We start from the raw sequence: 21,884 nt of genomic DNA on the forward strand, positions 1-21,884 counted from the left end.
CTCCTCTGGTGGGAGAGGAACCACTGCTGCCCAATCTGAGCAGGGGCCCGAGAACAGTTCCTGGGAGTCTGCCCGCTCCTCAGAATGTCTCATTTTCATGGAGTGAGGAGGCTGGGAGGAAGGAGGAGCAGCAGCCAGAGGATTCTGAGTTGCAGCAGTGGACGGCGCAGAACTCTGGGTGGACGAGAGGTTGCTGGAAGCACTTTCTGCCATCCACGACAGGACCTGCTCACACTGCCGCGCCCACGTCCTCTAGGCCTACCCCTACCCCTCAGCATGCTGTATTACCAGGAATGCAGAAACACAACACTGTAATTAAATGTGCCGCTTATTGGCCTGTGGTTGGAGGCTGAGTTCGCTTACGGAACGCCAGGAAATAATTTGCCGCAAGCCTGCTGTAACACTTAGCTGGCTGCGTATTTATCTGTAGAACTACTACCCCCAGCAGACACGGACCCAGAACACTGAGCAGAGTGACAGGCAGGCCAATAGATTTTTTTCCAAGATTTTTTTCCAAAGGACCACTGCGTATATTCAATCTATAATATGTCTTCTGTCCCTGCCTACACAATTCTCTCCCTGGACTGTGTGACGGAACTGCAGTGTTGCACTGTTATTAACTGCAACAGAGTGGTGATTTCAGAGCCAGGAAATAATTTGGCGCAAGCCTGCTGTAACACTTAGCTGGCTGCGTATTTATTTGGAGAACTACTACCCCCAGCAGACACGGACCCAGAACACTGAGCACAGTGACAGGCAGGCCAAATAGATTTTTTTCAAATATTTTTTTCTAAAGGACCACTGCGTATATTCAATCTATAATATGTCTTCTGGCCCTGCCTACACAATTCTATCCCTGATGTGTGTCACGGAACTGCAGTGTTGCACTGTTATTAACTGCAACAGACCGGTGATTTCAGAGCCAGGAAATAATTTGGCGCAAGCCTGCTGTAACACTTAGCTGGCTGCGTATTTATTTGGAGAACTACTACCCCCAGTAGACACGGACCCAGAACACTGAGCAGAGTGACAGGCAGGCCAAATAGATTTTTTCCAAATATTTTTTTCAAAAGGACCACTGCGTATATTCAATCTATAATATGTCTTCTGTCCCTGCCTACACAATCCTCTCCCTGGAGTATTACTGCAGGGCGCAATGCTCTGCACGGCCGATATACCAAAAAAAAAAAAAAAATGTGCAACACTGCTATAAGCAGCCTCCACACTACTGCACACGGTTAGATGTGGCCCTAAGAAGGACCGTTGGGGTTCTTGAAGCCTACACTAACTCCTAACACTCTCCCTACAGCAGCTCCAACACGATACCACTGTCCCTCAGCTATCTCACAACGCATCTGAGGCGAGCCGCGGGAGGGGCCGATTTTTATACTCGGGTGACACCTGATCTCCCCACCCACTCACTGCAGGGGGGTGGTATAGGGCTTGAACGTCGCAGGGGGAAGTTGTAATGCCTTCCCTGTCTTTCAATTGGCCAGAAAAGCGCGCTAACGTCTCAGAGAGGAAAGTGAAAGTAACCCAAACATCGCGTGGTGCTCGTTACGAGTAACGAGCATCTCGAACACGCTAATACTCGAACGAGTATCAAGCTCGGACGAGTACGTTCGCTCATCTCTACTCACTGTGCATTCCCAAGTCATTCTCTTTGACTTACAGTCAGCATAAAAACCATCGCTGGATTGCAAGCTTGTCATTCTGTGTAAACGCTTCCCACTTAGTGTTTCACATAGAAGGCGAAGCGCTGAACGAGAAAATCGCATCAATGAAGAATAGTCGTGATCGAGTCCCGAGAATAATTAGCATTTTCTCATCTATTCACACAGCCATATCACGTGAAAAATACACTACAGCACGGAGTTCCGTCGGTGGGCAGAAATCCTCACAATGACTGATAATGCTTAAATAAAGCTAGCTGTCTTCTTTCCCGAGTGCTGGATGTAGGTAAACTCCCTCCCTCTATGGGAGCCTCCACAGGTTTTCGCCTAAACATAGGTCATCATGACCTATCTTTTGACGCAGTGGGAAAAATCGGCAACCAAAAACGGTTGCTGGTTTCACATTTTGACGGTGCAATTTTTTTCACATGCCCGAAAATCACCCATGTGAATGAATGCATTGGAATCCAATGCTTCAGATGGACGCCATTTTTGGTCGACGTTTTATCAGGGCTATATAGCCGTGTAAAAACGCATGTGTGAATGATGCCTAAATGTCAGCTTCAGAGATGAGCGAGCACCCAAATGCTCGGGTCTGCGTTATGCGAGTCGAGCGTTTCGTAAAATTCGAGAGCTCTACTCGAGTAACGAACCTCATTGACTACAATGGGAGCATTTTTGTATGTGGGACGCCGGGTCCCGAGCCATTTTTTTTTTTAAGTTTGTCTCTCTCTCTCTCTATCTTTCCCCCTCTGCCTGCCTGCCAGGCAGCCAAAAAATTGGGCGTTGACGTACTCTGCGTCGCAGCGGGGAGGGGCAAAAACTGACACATCACAGCTGGGAGGGGCCAAAACCTGGGGCGGGGTCGAACACGGCGTGATGCTCGCTCGAGTATCGAGCACCATCAAGTATGCTAATACTCGAACGAGCATCAAGCTCGGCAGAGTATGTTCGCTCAACTCTAGTCAGCTTATCATGAAGCCCAGCCCAGTATGTCTAGAGGAGTTGTCAGGTGTAGAAAATTCATTTCCATGTGCCCTATTAGTGAATTTTGAGTTAATAGAGCAAAATACAACAGGACTCTTATCTATTAGCCAAAGCAGAGAGCTGCTACAAAGGGCATTTCATGCTCTGGAGGATCTGGTGGCACAATACATTACGTAGACAGTTCACTGATATCAATGGTCATGTGCGCTTCGTTTCAGCTGGGCACTGCTGGGCTCCCATGTATTCAGGTGATCCCTTCTAAAAAGAAGGGATTGTGTTAAAGGGGTTATCTAAATAGATTTTTTTTTGTTAAAATAGCTTACCCATATCCCAAAATGATAAATGAGCTGGTATTCAACTCCCCACACTTTCTGCAAGTCCCCCATAGGGAAGACGAACTCCAGGTCTTCCCTATTATGTACTTTTTACACATTCCAGTCAGCCTGTGCCATCCTGTAAAACCTGCTACTGCAGCCAATGACAGGGCTCAGTGATGATAGCTGAGCTCTGCTATTGGCTGTAGCAGCCTGTTTATGGGACGGCATAGGCTTACTGTGGCCTGAAAAACAATACATCGCTGGGAAGACCCGGAGACACCAGAGAAGGACTTGCAGGGAGCGGGAAGAAGTTATCAGCTCGTTTATTATTTTGGAGCATGGAGAAGCAATCTTTACAAAGCTATATTTAAAATTCAACTCAGACAACCCCTTTAAGCAGACAACCCCTTTAATTCAATTATGTATAGCTGTGAAGTAAAATTCCAATTTCCAGAGTTTCTTGCAAAATCACAATTGGATTTTTTTTACTTCCCCTTTAATTAGCAAAACAAATTTTCCAATTTCCTGAGAATTGTTAGAATTCGTTGAACAGTTTTTTTCCCCTTCTGCCTTGAAGGAACAAACTGGATATGTTTAGAGGTAGAGAGACTTTGTGCTGCACAGCTTAACTATAAAAGATGACAGATATTCAGCGAGACTCCTCTAATTAATGTTGGCAATAACAAAAGCAATACTATTAATCCTCCGCGTCTGCATTGACTTCAGTGAACTGTGCCAAAAAGATTTTACTTTCCGTAAAGAGCACTTAAAGCAGGATTCAATCTCGGCTGAGAAATATTCTTGGCCATGGAGCTGTGTGATGTGATATGTCTGCGAGGTTTATTTCAGATAGGTCTGTTTGTTTACCCGTAGAAGCTTTGCCTCAGTTTATCACTATGGCATTTTTAGCCAAAATCCATGTTATGGAAATATTTTTTCTATAGAGGATCGTTAAATCCAAAGCAGTAGTAAAGGGGTTTTATGGGTGGACCTTAGGCTAGGTCATCAATATTGGATCGTTTAGGGGTTGACTCCTGGCACCGATCATAGGTTTGAAGGAACTCTTCTTCAGGTCTTCGACCCAACATTCAATGGTCCCTCGCCTCTTCTATAGAACAGATCTGGTGCATAAGTGAACACAGGCTCTGGTCAGGGCTGGCGGCATGGTAGCAGTATTGAGGTCCGGGTAGAAGGTCAGATTTGGCAGCAAGCAAATAAAGATGTCCATTAAACAGAGCCGAGGTCAGGAAGCACAGAAGTCAGAATAGCCGGAAGTCGGAGCAAGAGTCAGAATCGGATTACACACTAACAGGGGCTTTGTCGCAGTGGTTAAACTAGACCAATTGCTTAGGCATCCACCCTTGGGGGTGGATGGCTAACATAGCAGGTGCCAAGAGAAGTTTATGGGGAACACATTATTGGAGTGTGTGTTGGCCTTGTCAGAAGCCCACAAGACAGAAGCAGAATGCCATGCAGCTGGAGGGATGTGGCATGCAAGATTGGTGTGAGGATAGCGGCGCCTGACCATGGCCAGCGACATGTGAGTCAGGGAAGTGGCAGTGGCACACTGTGACAGGTTTTATTTTCTGATGATATATTATTTTTCTTTTTTTTTCTGTATATGATTCTGCGGGTGGCCATTTTGCCTGAGCTGTTACTTTGCTCTGTTAAAATCAGTACAGAGATATGCTTTAAAGTAGATATATGTGCCATGGACCTGTAGACTGAAGATGACTTATTGACTTCTATAGGAGAGTTGTGTGGACATGCTCTGTGACCTGTGCAGAGGTCATTGTACAAGAATGGGGAGGAGGTAGGGCAGTAACCATCCCCTATTGTGAATGGTGGGTTCTGTTTTAATCAATACATAAGTATTATCTTTCATTGTCATCCTGCCTTTGATAAGAAATAACTATTGGGAAGTGATCTCTGCAGAATAGGGTTATTATAAGACTTGGTGGTCAGAGTGAAAACTGCAGGATTTCAGGATTATTTTTAACCACAGACAGAGATATAGAAAATCGTGAAAAACAGGACAAACATGTACAAAACATAAAAGGTTGATTTAAATACTCCATCCTTTTCTGAGAAATGAGTCAGCAGAACACACGGACCTAAGAACGAAATGAAGAAGCCGATACGATAATGTTAAATCCATGATAATAATACATGCACTTATACTGTATATACTGCCTGATTATCATCCTTTATTTCTAAAGAATTGTTCCCGGCTATGGAGAATATATAAAATCACTTAACCATTGTATCATTGGAAAGCAATAGCCCTTGAAAGTTATCACCACACTTTATGCCATGACTGGAGCTGTGGATTGCAATCACTCTCACTGTCACTGCCGCGGTTCAGACCACATCATTGCTAATTTTCTTTCCCATCGATCTTCTAAAGTTTCTGCAGTTTTATTTGTTTTATCACCAGACCGTCATATTACTTTGAATTCTGTTGACTTTGACAAGAGCCATACAGGCAGAAAGAAGATGATGCCGGGAAACGATTTTAACGGTTTTGATTATATAACCATTATAAGCCAGACAGGGCCATTAAAGACAGGGGCTCTTAAGCAAGCAAGGCCAATATTAGCAGGAGGAAATTGCTGTATTTTAATGTAAAGCTTAACAACAGATAAGAGATTTTAGGTGAAACCGATTTACAATTTTCTTAGATTCTGGACATCTTCAGTACATGCCCGAAGTCAAGCTTTACCGCAATGACATGCATTAGAGAGAGAGCAATAATTGAATTCTCAATTTTTACTTAAAGGACCACTAAACTTGAAATATGGCTTGGTTTACAGAAAAGAGCTGCTTGCAAGAACAAATGTAGGATTTTGGACAATTCTTAAAGAGCCTTTCTAGCAGATGGCTGAAATAGCTCTACAGTGACTAATGCAGCATTACTTACAGATGATAATGACATTGACTGGCAAAATTTTTCTTTCTTTTTCGGGAAAGGGCCTGTAGCAATGTTCATCCTGATTCTTTGTTCCATGAATATATTTTCAGAGCAACAGCGTTTACAGAATTGCTATGACAGCTACAAAAATTTTGATAACCGTACACATATATAGTACCAGTTGATAGACCCGGCTTTGCCCAAGTTAACATGATACAGGTGTTTAGCTGTTGTTTGCACGGAAACGTTTATGGTGTCTTGGTTACTTTAGAGGAACCGAGGAATAAAATATGTATACACATAGAGGAGCGTTAGATTCTCCTCAGACTGCATGCACCCATGTCCCTCTGCAGAATGTGTGACCCCTCCAACTCTCCTTACTTTTACCCTTAAATATAATGCTGCTTTTTATTCAAATTTAATCCCCAGACTGGAGGTTGCAGCCCCTTCGTTTCCTTAAAAGCATGCTCCATCCCTGCAGTCCATGGACGCCTCCTTATGTACTTTACAGCCTTTCAATATATGCATATACAGGTCAGTTAAATTCTCCTCCATATATACACACAGAGGTGAGGTAGATTCTCTTCAGTATATACACATAGGAGTGAGGTAGATTCTCCTCAGTATATACACATAGAGGTGAGGTAGATTCTCCTCAGTATATATACATAGAGGTGAGGTAGATTCTCCTCATTGTATACACATAGGAGTGAGGTAGATTCTCCTCAGTATATACACATAGAGGTGAGATAGATTCTCCTCAGTATATATACATAGAGGTGAGGTAGATTCTCCTCATTGTATACACATAGAGGTGAGGTAGATTCTCCTCAGTATATGCACACAGAGGTGAGGTCGATTCTCCTCAGTATATACACATAAAGGTGAGGTAGATTCTCCTCAGTGTTTAAATCTTTTCCCTAGGCTTTATGGCTTCCGAGAAAACAACTATTTCATGTATCGCAGATTTTTGCAGTTTCTCAAGCTTAGAATTGAAAATTGAACGACACCGGGAAGTTAGAAAGTTAGATTAGGTACATAACATGGGAGATCACTTACTTTTGTACTTAGAATTGAATAATCAAGTTGCGACCCCTTTACTTTTCCTAATTAGGACCTAAAAAATTGGACGTGCCTAATTTCAAGTTTGTACAACACCGGGAAGTTAGAGAATTAGTGGCGAGTCAGTCAGTCAGTAAGTGAGGGTTTTCAACTTTATATAGATAGATAGATATGAGACTGATAGATAGATAAGATAGATATGAGATAGATAGATAGATATGAGATAGATAGATAGATAGATAAAAAGTTTCAACAGTAAGGTCTGCAGTAAAGGTGCCCCTAATTCCCAGCCATGCATAAATAGTAATTCACCATCAAAGTGAGTGATATGTAAAGCCATGGGAGTTTGCTTAGAAGTTTCCATGTTTCCTATTTACCTCTAGCCTTGGAATGCTAGACATTTACTTCATATTTTGTTGTGGCAAAAGTTTTGCAGGAGATGGTACGCTACACAGGTTCCAGGATATAATACATTAGAGATTAGATCTCTTGAAATGAGCTGATGGTCTAGGGATCTACATTAAAAAAAATAGAGGCCCACATACACACAAGAGAAAAGTTGGCCAAAACCGCTGACTTTGGCAGGACCGGACAACTATCTTATATGCATGGGGCCACTCAAGGTTCCCCTGAAAGATAACATCAGGAAAAAAGAATCCAGCACGTTGAATTTCAATGCTCTTTTGTTCTCCTGGGAGATAAGCTGCCACCAGAGGTGTTTGGCAGCATGTTTCTCTAATAGGAAAAGACATATTGGGCTGAGAATACATGTGTATGAGTGTTCGTCCGACTGCTATTGCAGGTAGAGTATATTGGCACCTCTTTCTCAGTTGTGCCGGTAACTCCCACAAGTTAAGTCTATATAAAGGTCAGCAATATGTTTACTGATATCGCATGGTGTTCGAGATGTCAACTCATTTTTGGACCCAAAAGCTTCACAACTGATTTTACAGTACAAATCTGTTCCTTTGTGTTTTGATAAGCAAAGGAATAATTGGGTTGATGTTGTCATTCTCAGCTTGAATGTTGCATTAGGCTAAAAAGCTTCACCTGGACATGGGCAGTTGGGAAGGAACCTACTAATAAGGCTGGCCATAGATAGCTGTTAGTTGCTCGTTGGGTCGACAGCTATTTTTCCAAACCACCCATACACATGCATGCTTGTGTGTACATGTGTTCTCAGTGGGAAGAGGAAAGTAACCTCTGGCAGCAACTTCAGGTATTTCCCTTGGGAACATTTTCTGTCAGTACAGGATAAGCATCATGCACATTTGATGGACAGCTGGTTGGTCCTGCAATAATTGGCGGGTTCAGCCAACATTCATCTAATGTTTGTGGCTACTTTAGGTTCACTCTTTGTTTATCACATATACTGTATAGCAGACACATTATTTATTATTGGTTACCATCAAGGATGACAGGTAGGTGGTCACCTAGGGTGCCATAAGGGGGAGGTACAATACAGGGAATACAAAATAAAATCTGCCTTTAATTTGATGACCCTTCTATGTGTCCCATTTTAACAGGGCTTCCAAAATGTGACTGTTTGGCTGTAATTTGTTATGCAAGACAGGACATGGAGTTTCGCTATGTTATAAAAGGGGGGAACAGGAGCTTGTGGCACGAATTGAGGATTAGATAGAGAGAAAAACAGCTGACCTATGATCGAGAACTCCAGGAAGTCTCAAGATATCTGCCTTCGTTATTGAAGTTGCACTGTGTTGTACAGGGTTTTTGATGTGGAACCCTAGCCATACAGGTCCTGCCTATCTGTGCCTACTGCTCAGGTCTACTGCTGGACTCACTGGACCCAGTTCTGATCAAAATTGTGCTGGAGGTGAAGTGTTAATAAAAAGTTACAATTGGAGAGATTTCCTGCAAAGTGCTTACCCATTGGTATCTCAGGCCAGAAAGACTTTCTAAAATTTCCCATTCCTGCCTGAACTCTTGCCTTTATAACTGCATGGATGTTGAGACTTGAACTTCAAACTTGGAGCCTCAATGCATATATAACGGGTTAACCTAAAAATGCTTCATCAGGTATATATTATCAGCTACTAAATGGACCATCAAAGTCAGTTGGAAATGCCCTTCTATCCCTTTCCCCAAGACCCAAGCCAAAATATGGGAGATCCCTTGTTTTGAGAGGATAACCAGCATCATGGAAAACAAATTGCCCAAATTCGAGGCCACTTGTTCAAGATGGAATTCCAATTAACCAAATTTTTTATATTGTTACCCTGGCAATACAAGTCATATGTCACCTATAAGCAATGCTGTAATTGTTAGAATGCTGTTTGACATTGTTATTTGTTTACTGACGAATGATTTTGATGGGTTCTCACCTGGTGTGACCGATACTTTCTACTTCAATGTTACTTCTTTTTCATTCCTCACCTTCTTGAGATTCTTTGCTTAGTTTGTCTTTCATTATGCCTAAACTGTGAAACGACTGCGTAGTCATCAACTCCCGGGATGTGTGACATTGTTCTATTTCTGATAAAATTTAATAAAGAGTTTAGAAGAAAAAAAAGGTTCCAATTGGTTTAGCAAGCGTCATGTGGTCCCATCCTCTTACTTGACCCTAGAACATTCTCAGAAGACCCAACCCATGTAACTAGAACTTCTATCGTCGCCAGATGTCTACCAACCTCCCAACCCGAAGTGCTGACAAAACCTTCCAGCCTCCCGTGTCCAACTCTTCCCTTGAACCTCTCACACCATCGTGAATAAGTCCTGATGGAGACAACTGAGGACAACTAAGGGAATGAGTATCCATCATACACCATCATACATCCATCATCAACGTCAGAGACCGAAGGTAGTAGGGTGCATTCTAAACCCACCACCAAAAGGCTTGTCCCTTCCCAGTTTACAGTGCATAAATACCCTTAGGTAGAAGTTGTGTTGTATCTCTTATCTATTAGCACACATACATTATCTTCATTGGCACCCCAGGGCTTCCACTTGTTCCTAATGTGGTGACTCTTCTCTGATCATAAACTCGGCACATGTAAAACTCTGCAATTGTTGCAGCTCATCACCACTTGATGATTTTCTTCTGCCTGGAATGTGCCTGTGTCCTGCCAGCTTCCGAGTGTATTAGTATTCCGCTGGCAGCGAGCTCGAGGTTGGGAATTTTCTTTATTTATTTATTTGTGTGTCCATAACCAGAGGGAACAATCACACTGAAGCGGTTTTCCGGCTATAAACCAGCCAACATAATTGGTTTTAATTTTAATTTTTGTAATGGGTTTAAATTAATAGGAGCAGCTGCTGTCACAGTGTGTGGGTGTCCTTTTCCAGAAGGCAGAGCACAAAAAAATAGTAATAAAGAGGGAAAAAAGTAAATAGTGCGCTGTGTAGGACAATAAAGGTTAATTCAAGAACCAAGCAATGTCTTTGGCTTCGCACAAAGGCAGAAAGGAAGATCTAAAATAGAGATGCAACCGCCCCCTCCTTAATTCCAGGATAAGATCAAAATCTTATTAGCTTTCACTATTGCTGCCTGTATCAGAACACTAAATTCACTGTCTCCCCATGACTCACTTAAATAGATTAGTGGTTACAAAGTGCTAGGAGGAATAAGAATAGATTAGCAAGGAAAAAAATCCTAATATCATTATTTTTAGAAGCCATGGTTGGAATAGGGACTCCAGGGATCCTGCCTTTAACCCCTTACTTACCAGATAGGATTTTGCTCTGTATTCTTCATCGACTAGGCTTGGTTAGGGTGCCGTATTAGTTCGCGCAAACATTTATGCGTCACAGTGTTATGCCTATGAAGCTTGAATTCCGCATCTGTTTAAAAAGTTTTTTTACTGTGGAATTAAGGACGTTTTGCGGAATTGCTGTTGCGAATTTCTAACAAACAGGAGATGTAATTAAATTTTGCGTTTAATTTGCACAATTAAAGACTGCAATTTCAGTGCACAAGAAATTCTGCAAAATGTTCTGCAAAACACATTCCGCAGTCAAAAATTCACATTATTTGACAAAATGTGCAACTACGCAGCAGCCTACGGCATAGCTCCACCCTAAAGAGCGGTTTCACCCAGACGTATTTGCGCGCACAAAGTTTGCACACACAATACGCAGAGAATAGAGCCCATTAATGGGTTCACCCTCACTTTTGTTTTTGCACGTGTTAAAAAATAACACAGCATGCTCTTTTTAGGCCTTAGTCAGACGGGCGTTTTTTCGCGCGATTTTCGGATCGCATGACGGATGCGCATCCGCAAATCGCGTGACCGGTGCGCGCAAGTCGCCCGCAAATCGCCCGAAAATCTGCTCCTAGCCACGTTTCATTAGAAACGGGCCGGAGCTGTCCAGCGCATTGCATTCAATGGAGACGGCAATAGAGCCGCCTCCATTTAAAGCAATGCGCTGCGGGCGAGCCCGGGATGAATTGTCGGTAAGGGCTTAAAGGGGTTGTCCCGCGCCGAAACGGGTTTTTTTTTTTTTCAACCCCCCCCCCGTTCGGCGCGAGACAACCCCGATGCAGGGAAGTAAAGGAAGCTTACCGGAGCGCTTACCTTAATCCCCGCGCTCCGGTGACTTCAATACTTACCGCTGAAGATGGCCGCCGGGATCCTCTGTCTTCGTGGACCGCAGCTCTTCTGTGCGGTCCACTGCCGATTCCAGCCTCCTGATTGGCTGGAATCGGCACGTGACGGGGCGGAGCTACACGGAGCCGCTCTCTGGCACGAGCGGCTCCATAGAAGATTACAGAAGACCCGGACTGCGCAAGCGCGGCTAATTTGGCCATCGGAGGCCGAAAATTAGTCGGGCTCCATGGGAACGAGGACGCCAGCAACGGAGCAGGTAAGTATAAAACTTTTTATAACTTCTGTATGGCTCATAATTAATGCACAATGTATATTACAAAGTGCATTATTATGGCCATACAGAAGTGTATAGACCCACTTGCTGCCTCGGGACAACCCCTTTAAATATATAAGCCCTTCCCTGCAATTCATCCTAAAATGTGTTAAAATAAAAAAAAATTGTATACTCACCTTCTCCCGGCACCCGGAGCTCCGCGCGGCCGTCCTACAGTGGGTGTGAAGGGGGTGTGAGTCAGACCTGCCCCCTGATTGTCTCAGCGCTGAGCCAATCAGAGGCATGCCTCACTCACACCCATTCATGAATTCATGAATGGATGTGAGTCAGACCTGCCCCTGATTGGCTCAGAGCTGAGAGGCAGCAGTCACTCACCCATTCATGAATTCATGAATGGGTGTGTGAGTGAAACCTGCCTCTGATTGGTCAGGGCTGTGACCAATCAGAGGCAGATCATTCAGCAGGCGGGGATTTTAAAGCCCCGCCGGCTGATAGTGCCGAGAAGCAGTTCAGGAGAACTGACAGCGGCCGCGGCTGGACTCCGGCTGCAGCGGAAAGGTGAGTATACAATTTTTTTTATTTTAACACATTTTAGGATGAATTGCAGGGAAGGGCTTATATATTTAACCCCTTCCCGACAATTCACCCCGCGCACGCCGGCAGCCCATTGCTTTCAATGGAGCGGCTGTATTGCCGGCTCCATTGAATTCAATGGGCAAATATCGTTCTTCTCTGTCACAGCTGTTACAGCTGTGGCAGAGAAGAATGATTTGTCTTCTATATGTTCTCAATGGGGTCGGCGCTGCTGCCGCCGGCCCCATTTAGCGCATATAGAGAAGAGAACAGGAATCGCAGATCGCAGATAGGTGCGATCTGCGATTTTTTGTTCTATAATTTATCGGACGAGCGCATAAAAAACGCTCATGTGTCCGATACCATTGCAAAGCAATGGTTTTATAAAATCGCCGGACGCATGCGCATGCCCAAATCGCGGCTAAAAACGCCCGTCTGACTAAGGCCTTAGTCTGCATTTGTGCACTGAAGGTCCCATAGAGGTCCATGGGGCGTGCGCATAGACTTGAAACCCATGTAGTTGTGCATTAGGCTGTGCAAATTTGTGTAAAAAAGAATACCTCTGGAACTAATTAGGCTACATAGCCTTGTAAATCACGGCATGGGTGTGTCTTGTGTCCATGTGAAATGTCCCTGTCGGTGCAAAAAGTACAGTAAAATGTGCAAAAATGTGCAAAAACACCAAAGTGTTGCTCCGTTAACATCAAACTTTTAATCACCACTTTTTCTTGTTTTTCATGGAAGAGCTTATATTTAAAGTCCTTCCCTGAAAAACAATTATAGGATGTCGGCAGCTGGATCCCCTACCGCAGCTGTCATATATGACAGCTGCGGTAGGGAATTCTTTATTCCCTGCAGGGATGAAGAATTTCTTTGGTGCATCTGTCACAGGGACACTGCAGCGGCGGACAGGTAAGTATTTCTTTTTATTTATTTACAGTAAAATTCTTGTTTTTCAGGGAAGAGCTTATATGCAAAGCTCTTCCCTGAAAAACAATTTGGGGGTGCCGGCAGCAGCTGCGGCTCCATTGAAGACAGTGCACGGACCTTCATACACACGTGTTTTTGCGAGTACATAGGTGCGCACCTATGTACACACAAAAACACACTCGTGTGAAGCCCCTAAGGGTATGTTCACACAAGGCAGAAACGCTGTGGAATGTCTGATGCGCAAAATTTCATGGCAAATTCCACATAAGAACCTATAGTGAGTATTCTGACCATGAATCATCTGCGTATCCGCAGCTGACTTTAGTAGCTACATCTTTCCACCTCACCTCGGAATACATGGCGCTGTCAGTGCACTCCGGCACAGGCCCCTTGGCAACCTCTAGTTAGCCCTGAGCCGCTAGTCAGGTGATATAGAAATGGAATCACCTGACCAGCGGCTCACCCCTGGCTCGGGGAACCTGTACTTGGGTGCACTGACAGCGCCATGTATTCCGAGGTGAGGGAGAGCGATGAAGCTACTAAAGTCAGCTGCGGATAAGCAGATGATTCCTGGTCCGAATCCGTAACTGCAGTGTAGATTATGATGTGGGTTTTTATGCAAAATTTGAATGTGGAATTTATTTTTAAACCATTTCGGGCTTTGGATCAAAAACAGCACACAGTGCTAAGTGTAAAGCCATTCTAAGGCTCGATTCACAAGAACATATATTTGCGTAGCGCATTACGCACAAATAATTTGCACATACAATTCGCAATGAATAGAACTCATTGATTTCAATGGGTTCGTTCACATAAGTGTATTTTGTGCACACATTTTGTTCTCACACAAAATTGCGCAGCATGCTGTATTTTTCTGCGTATTTGTGCAGGGAAAGCACATATGGAACTAATTAAACTAATTTTCCATTTCAATCAATGGTTGTATTGTGTGTAGAGATGAGCGAGCACCAAAATGCTCGGGTGCTCGTTGCTTGAGTCGAACTTCCCGCGATGCTCGAGGGTTCGTTTCGAGTAACTAACCCCATTGAAGTCAATGGGCGACCTGAGCATTTTTGTATATCGCCGATGCTCGCTAAGGTTTTCATTTGTGAAAATCTGGGAAATTCGCAAAAGTGATGGGAACAACACAGAAACGGATAGGGCAGGCGAGGGGCTACATGTTGGGCTGCATCTCAAGTTCCTAGGTCCCACTATTAAGCCACAATAGCGGCAAGAGCGCCCCCCCCCGCACTGTCAGCATAAAGATCGTTCTCCTCTGCCACAGCTGTAACAGTTGTGGCAGAGAAGAACGATGTTAGCCCATTGAATTCAATGGAGTCGGCAATACAGCCGGCTCCATTGAAAGCAATGCGCTGCGGGCGATCGCGGGATGAATTTTCGGGACGGGCTTAAATATATAAGCCCTTCCCTGCAATTCATCCAGAAATGTGTAAAAATAAAAAAGAAATATATACTCACCCGCTCCTGGCAGACGGAGTTCAGCGGCGACCGGCGGCAGTTCTCTGAACTGCTCTCTGTAGTATTCAGCGGGACCAATCAGATTGGTCCCTGCGCTGAGCCAATGAGAGGCAGCAGTCACTTACCCATTCATGAATTCATGAATGGGTGTGTGAGTGAGACCTGCCTCTGATTGGTCAGGCTGACCAATTAGAGGCAGCTCATTCAGCAGGCGGGGATTTTAAAGCCCCAGCTGCTGAATAGTATAGAGAAGCAGTTCAGGAGAACTGCCGGCGGCCGCAGCTGAACTCCGGCTGCAGCAGAAAGGTGAGTATATATATATTTTTTATTTTTACACATTTCAGGATGAATTGCAGGGAAGGGCTTATATATTTAACCCCTTCCCGACAATTCATCCTGCGATCGCCCGCAGCGCATTGCTTTTAATGGAGCCGGTTGTATTGCCGGCTCCATTGAATTCAATGGTCAGTGCACGTTTAATCGAGACGAGTACCGCATGGTGCTCGTCTCGAGTAACGAGCATCTCGAGCACCCTAATACTCGAACGAGCATCAAGCTCGGACGAGTATGTTCGCTCATCTCTAGTTGTGTGTGGTTTTGCATGCGCAAATGTGCATAAAGTACAGCAAAACGCATATGCACGTGCAAATACTCAACGCCCATTGCGCAAATACGCGCATAAATGTGCTTACGCCCATGTGGCGCCAGCCTTAATATCAGTGAATTAGCATGGGCGAAACTACTAGAACAGTGGTCCCCAACCTGTTAAACAACAACAGCTACCAGCAGGTTTTGATAATTGCCAGCTGTCAAGACATGCTAGGAGTTGTAGTTTTGCAACACATGAACGAGTTTCTACACTTCGTGCCAAAATATCTACCATGCTCAATGGCTGCATTCATATAGTAAGGCCTCGTTCACACGGGATACAAAATCTCGTTACAAAACGCATGTGAAGCCCATGGTTTCCAATGGGTTCTTTCAGGCTACAAAACATGGCGATGATTTTGTAGCGAGATTTTGTAGCCCGTGTGAATGAGGCCTTATAATTATGCTGGTTATTATTGGAAACAGTCAGCAAGCTTGGGGGGAGGGGGGGCAGTCTGATACCTAACAGCTGTCTAGTAGTGTGTAGGATATTTTTGGCCTTCAGCAATTCGTTGTGGCGTAGATTCCACAAGGTATTGAGATAATTCTGCGGGAAGATCGGCCCCTGCGGACAGGAAGCTTCTTCCAGTTGTAACAAATTAGATGGAGGTGCTGACATGTTCTGACTAGCTGACAGGAAGGGGTCATCGATTCATGCTGCTTGTGCCATATTCTGATCTCCCATCAGCACGGTGCAACAGAAATCTGGATTCATCTGACCAGTCAATGTTTTTCGACTGCTCAGTGATCCTATTTTTGTCCTCTGGAGTTTCGTCTTCCTGATTCTCTTAGACAACTGGGGCACTGGAACTGGTCATCGGCTGTGTGTTAACCCATTCGTGCTAAGGAACAATGACTTGTGTACCCGGACTCCTTATTGGAGCACCAGCATTGTCTATGCAGCACCCGTTGGGCAGAATGATTCTTGGCATCCTCCTCTTTGGTCGAGTAGTTGTTTCCATCCACGGGATTACTTCTCATTGGATGTTTTTCCTCGATCAGACCATTCATGATGTACTCTCCATACCGCTGCATGAGGAAACCCACAAGGTTCACGGTGTATGAAAACCTTGCCTCGGCTAGTCTAGCGCCAATGACCTGGACTCGGTAAAAGTATCTCAGATTGCTAGAATTTCCCATCTATTGTGGATTCCTAATGAAACTAATCCATGGAAAACTTGTCACTTGTGCTTTTGGGCTGCACTCCGGGTCACTGGTCTAATTTCCATACAGGGAATCTCCAATCGTGAAAGTGCCGGGGGCTCTAATAAAGTGGTCATTCGGTGTAGGTCACATTTAATGTATTTTTATTGTAGAAAGAAGATTTCCGATACTCCAGCATATGCCAGATCTCATGGGTGTTGGATTATTGACTTTACTCTGTTGTCTTTACTTTTGAATCATTGCTTTTGTCCTCTTTTGTCCGCTACCTAAAGTGTCTTTTTTTACTTAATAAGTAAGATTTTCTTTACACTGCGGTATAGAAGAGAGTTGTTAAGACGTTTAGGAGCAGAAAATGCCTCAGAGTCACACGTACGACAGACAAATATTTAAGCCAGATGGCCTGGGAACCAAACTTGCTCATTTTAGCCAGAGGCAGGGATAGAGCTGGTGTCATGATGGGTAATAAAGCAGATGTTTAACTTCTTCACTGAAAGGTAAAATAAATTGAAGATAAAGGTCTTAGAATGGCTGAAATATGGAAACATTTTCACACTGCCCAACATCAGAAGAATAAATTCCGCAAAATGTAAAATGTAATAGAAAATAAAAAAAATAACAAAGGCACCGGGCTGCTGAATCACTCAGATGTCTGACATGTCGGAAAGTTGCTCTTGCAACCGTAAGACCAAAGTGAAGAATTTCAGGAATTAATAATTCAAGGTTATCCGCACTTGGAAAAATATGCAAAATAGCTCACCTACGCAAGAAAGAAACTGTCTCTCAAGTGCCACTTATAGATGACTTCCCTATAAGGAAATATCCAATCTCTTAAAGAGCCAGTTGGATGGGTCATTGCTTTGGTTCCATGAAAAAGCACACAGCCAAAACGCCCCACAGCAAATGCCATACAGGTATGAATGCTCACTGGAAATTTGCCCACGCGGAAAGTTGACCACAGGAGAAAAAATTGCCCACATGGAAAATTGCAGACACAGAAATTTGCCCACACATGTTTTTGCATCATTGCAGCCTATGATCTGTGATATTTGAGGTGCAAGTTGAAGATGTTCACATGATATGCAATATGATTTTGATTTTGGGTTGACCAAGTGCAAAAATTATGAGGACTTGGGTTTTGCAAACACATGTTTGCACCAGTCTGCCAATATCATCAATAGATAGATATACCGTAGTCTGGTCTCATCACTCGCTGCTCCCGCCTGACTCCCCAACCCCAGCCCACTGCATGGCAGCACACGCTGAGCTGAGGAAAAGGGCTACCTTCACAAGGGCGTATGTCGCCCACATATTACACACATAATATAAGCTGTTAAAAGCCCTTTGATTACTATTGGCACATGCATTTTTTTCATGTGCATATTACCATGGAGATGTCACTAGATCAGAATTCTGCCAATAGATGAATAGCCAATTTCCTCTGAGAGGAAAGGCAGGAATATATATAGTATAACAGTGGCTGATTTGCTGGCTGGGGACAATGCCTTCCCACTGAGCCATCAGACCACTTACCACCAGCAGATGTGACCTGTGACACTGAATGACAGGGTGCATGCCCAAGCGCTCCTGTCACATGGACCAGGCTGACGTCATGGCTTCAGGTCGGGCCTGCCTCTGTGTAGCGGACATCATGCCATGATATTGTGGCAGCTGGTGCCCCGTCACAGCACTACTAGAAGTATTTGCTGTTCTATATTCTAAAAACATCTGGATTTCAATCATCATAGACAACTCCACAATCTGGCTAAAGAGAGAACTTAAGGATTTATATTAGAGGGCTTACCCCGTGAAAAGTATTTATAACATATCTACAGGATAGATGATAAATCTATGATCATTGGCACCCCCACTGCTTATCAGAATGGAAATCCTGTGTCCCCCATTCCAGAAGAGTATAGGTGCATTTACACTGCAAAGATGATCGCTCAAAAGATGGCTTTTGAGTGATCATTTTGCATAAACTGCTACATGGTACTAATTCCTATCAGTACCACCTGCTGTTCCCTGATTACTTTCACTTTGTTCTGCGTTGGGGCTCACAGCTGAGAACAGCTGATACAATGTTAACAGCTGTAATCAGCTCTCCGTGGGCAGAGCACAGCGTGCGGTCCTGTGTATCAGCTGTTTTGACAAATGATGGTTTTCAGGCAGAAGTGAATTCCATCGTTTGGCCAAACAGTGAAAGATGGGAACATTAACACACAACGATTATCACTTAAAAGCCATAATCATAAATGGGCCTTATGAAGTGGTGGTCAGTCACACATTAGCTCTACCAGTCCATTCGCAATCTGTGGCCCTGACGGATTGCAGTGCTCAGCTATTTCTAAGCTTTGTGTGAGATAACTCCTTTAACTGAGCCGATTTCTCAATTTCCTCTGCAGTGGTCCAAATTGGTACAGTAGGCCACGTTTGTGTTGTAATAAATGGGTCACAGCCTGCCATTCCAAGCCTGGCCACTGTAGTTGGAACTTCCTGCATAGGTCCACTCAGTGCTCGAATGCAACAGCTTGGTGAAAAGCTAATAGCCGGGGTCCTGTGCAGCAAATCTACTATTGATAACCCATCCTGAGAATAGACCATCAATAGTTTATAGCTGGTCAATACCATTGGTTGCTATGTACTGAGTATATGACATAAGAAGCCTCTAAAGAACATTGTCCTTGTTTGGCTCTGTCCCTGCTTCCCTCTTACAAGGATAGCTCTGTCTGGAAGCTCTGCATTACACAGGCAGATACTGTAAATGGAAGGCGTTGAGTAGAATTAAAGTGTTCAGTGCCAATTTTCTAAACCAATATTTACCTTCATAACGCGGCTGGGTTACAACCTGTACATCCCCAGCCATGCCGGGAGAACCACGTGTTCTGCTGACTCAGAAGAGAGCAATCCTGGTTATTCAAACACATAAAAAAAATCAATAAAAAATCTCCTTTACTCAGCAGGACTATGCATTTTATACCCAGCTTATGGGAATAATCATTGTAAAATGCTCTGCTTGCACCCAGTCATTGTAAATGCAGCCACAATTCATGACCTTGATATAGGGCTGCTCATTAAGTTGATAATATTTCATGTCTATGAACATGTATTATCGTATGCCTAGTATAGGAAAATGTCATTTGCGTTGAAATCCACTGTTCATATTTAAAGGGGACCTGTCATGTTGGAAACGCAGTCCAATCTGATGGTATGGTGTTAAGGAGCTGAGCAGATTGATATATGGTTTTGTGAGAAACATTCCAGTACAACGTAATCTATTCATTTATAGACTATGGACACCTTTGGGGCATTTTTTCACTTTTAAATGCATTTATTTTGAGCTGATAATCATTTTTGCAATAAGGTTTCATTAAAATGTTTGCAGTGTTTGTCTTCTGCAGCTTCTACATATCACTATATATAGACACTGCAGTCTAAGTCTCAATAGCCGGACCGTCAGTGAGGCTGTAATGACGGCTTAGTTTCTCTCTGCTCTATTCTTCTGCCCCTTCTTATCAGCTAATTTATAACCACACAAAGTTTCTTGTGGTCATAAATTAGCTGAAAAATGTGCAGGAGAGAAGAGATAAGGGCTGAAAACTAAGCGGTCAGTCCAGCCTCACTAACGGATCTCCTACTGAGACTTAAGGTGCACTTATACGCACAGATGATCGCTCGAAATTAGTCAGAAACTGACAGTTTTGAGCGATCATTCTGCATAGGTACTAATGGACTAATCAGCCCTTTACTACTTCATTCTATGTATTTAGAGAATAGCAGGTGGTCTGTTCTCTAAATACTTCGCTATTGTTCTCCAGTGGGACAGCGTGTGGTCCATCTTATCGTCATGAGGAATGAGGATTTCATGCGGACCCATGGGAATTCCCTTCATGCCCGCATCCACAGGGCTTTCACATGGTGGCAATTGCGATATCAGGCCGTGAATCATGGCCCGATATTGCACTTGCCAGTGTGAAGAAGCCCTTTACATTGTTTTGGAGGTTGAGGGATTTGGGGACTGTGGCTTCTTTGCACTGCAAGACGCCGCAGCCAGCCATTCACGTGGTTTAACACTCAGATAGCCGCGTTGTTTTAGCGTAGCTATCTGAGCGTTAAAATGACGCCCGTGTAAATGAGCCCTTAGTCTGCAGTGTTATGTAGAAGCTGCAGAAGACAACTATGTAAAATCCTTCATAAAGCCTCATTGCAAAAATGATTGTCAGCCCAAAATGCATGTGTTTAGGTGAAAAACAATCCCGCCCCCAAAGGTTTCTATAGTCTTTAAACTTCTGCTCATTTCGCGCTATAGGTTCACTCTACGATCCTTACAGTGATTAGCAGCTATTTCTATATGCACACTTATTCATGAAGCCTGTCAATCACTGTTAGAACCGCCCACTTGACTCTCAAGCCCAGAATGAGCAGAGATGTAAATGAATATATTAAAAGTTGTACTGGAACTTTTTGCACAAAACTATGTAGCAATCTGCTCAGCTCCTCCTAGACTAATGCATCGCTCCCTCACACCCTACGTCAGGCATGACACAGTTTTGCAAGGAATGTTTCGATTATTATTTGTAACATTCGAGTTCTAGGAAAGGGGCCTGTCACTGCCAGAGCTGTCCAAATACCAACAATTAGGATGCGGTGCAACTTTCCTAATTTTTTTTTCATACCAGCTGTACAGCTTGCGAGGTATGGGCAGATGTGGTAAACCATGTTCTAGATATCTCATCCTGGCATGGTTCGCCATTGTGCAGAAGATTAAATTATTGCATAGATACTTTTGCACATAGGAAAACATTTCACTGACAAGATCTCTTCTGCATGTGCATTACTGTCCCATACTACAAGTCTACTTTCCATTGGATGAAACAGTATTAGGTCAAAAACTAAACGCAGTGTTAATTAAAGGTGTTATCCAGCCCTTAAAAATTGATGGCGTATCCTCAGCATAGGCCAATTAATATCTGGTCGGTAGGAGTCCACCAATCGGGACACCCGCCGATGAGCTGGTTGAAGGGGCCACGGGACTTATGCAAGTTCTCTTCGAGCGAGTAGTGCCTTAGCCGAGTATCTCCCCGCTCATCTCTAAAGATTCGGGGGCTGGCAGGGGGCGGGGAGCGACGAGGAACGGAGGGGAGATCTCTCTCCCTCCCCCCCCCTTCCCCCGCTCCCCACCGCAACTCATCTGTCACCCGTGCCGGCCCCCGAATCTTTAGAGTATACTCGCTCATCTCTAGCTGCAACGCTCGCACAAGTATTGCAGCCCCTTGATTCAGCTGATCATAGAATCCTAGA

At 44.0% G+C, this 21,884-nt stretch overlaps 1 protein-coding gene across 1 annotated transcript in view; it reads left to right on the top strand.

Annotated features, from left to right (window-relative positions):
• Positions 1 to 21,884, top strand: part of AGBL4 (AGBL carboxypeptidase 4) — a 1,858,614-nt gene that overhangs the window by 939,612 nt on the left and 897,118 nt on the right. The gene's annotated exons all lie outside the window — the stretch shown is intronic.

Source organism: Eleutherodactylus coqui, chromosome 3 (assembly GCF_035609145.1).
Source record: "Eleutherodactylus coqui strain aEleCoq1 chromosome 3, aEleCoq1.hap1, whole genome shotgun sequence".
In the NCBI taxonomy this organism is placed as follows: Eukaryota; Metazoa; Chordata; class Amphibia; order Anura; family Eleutherodactylidae; genus Eleutherodactylus; species Eleutherodactylus coqui.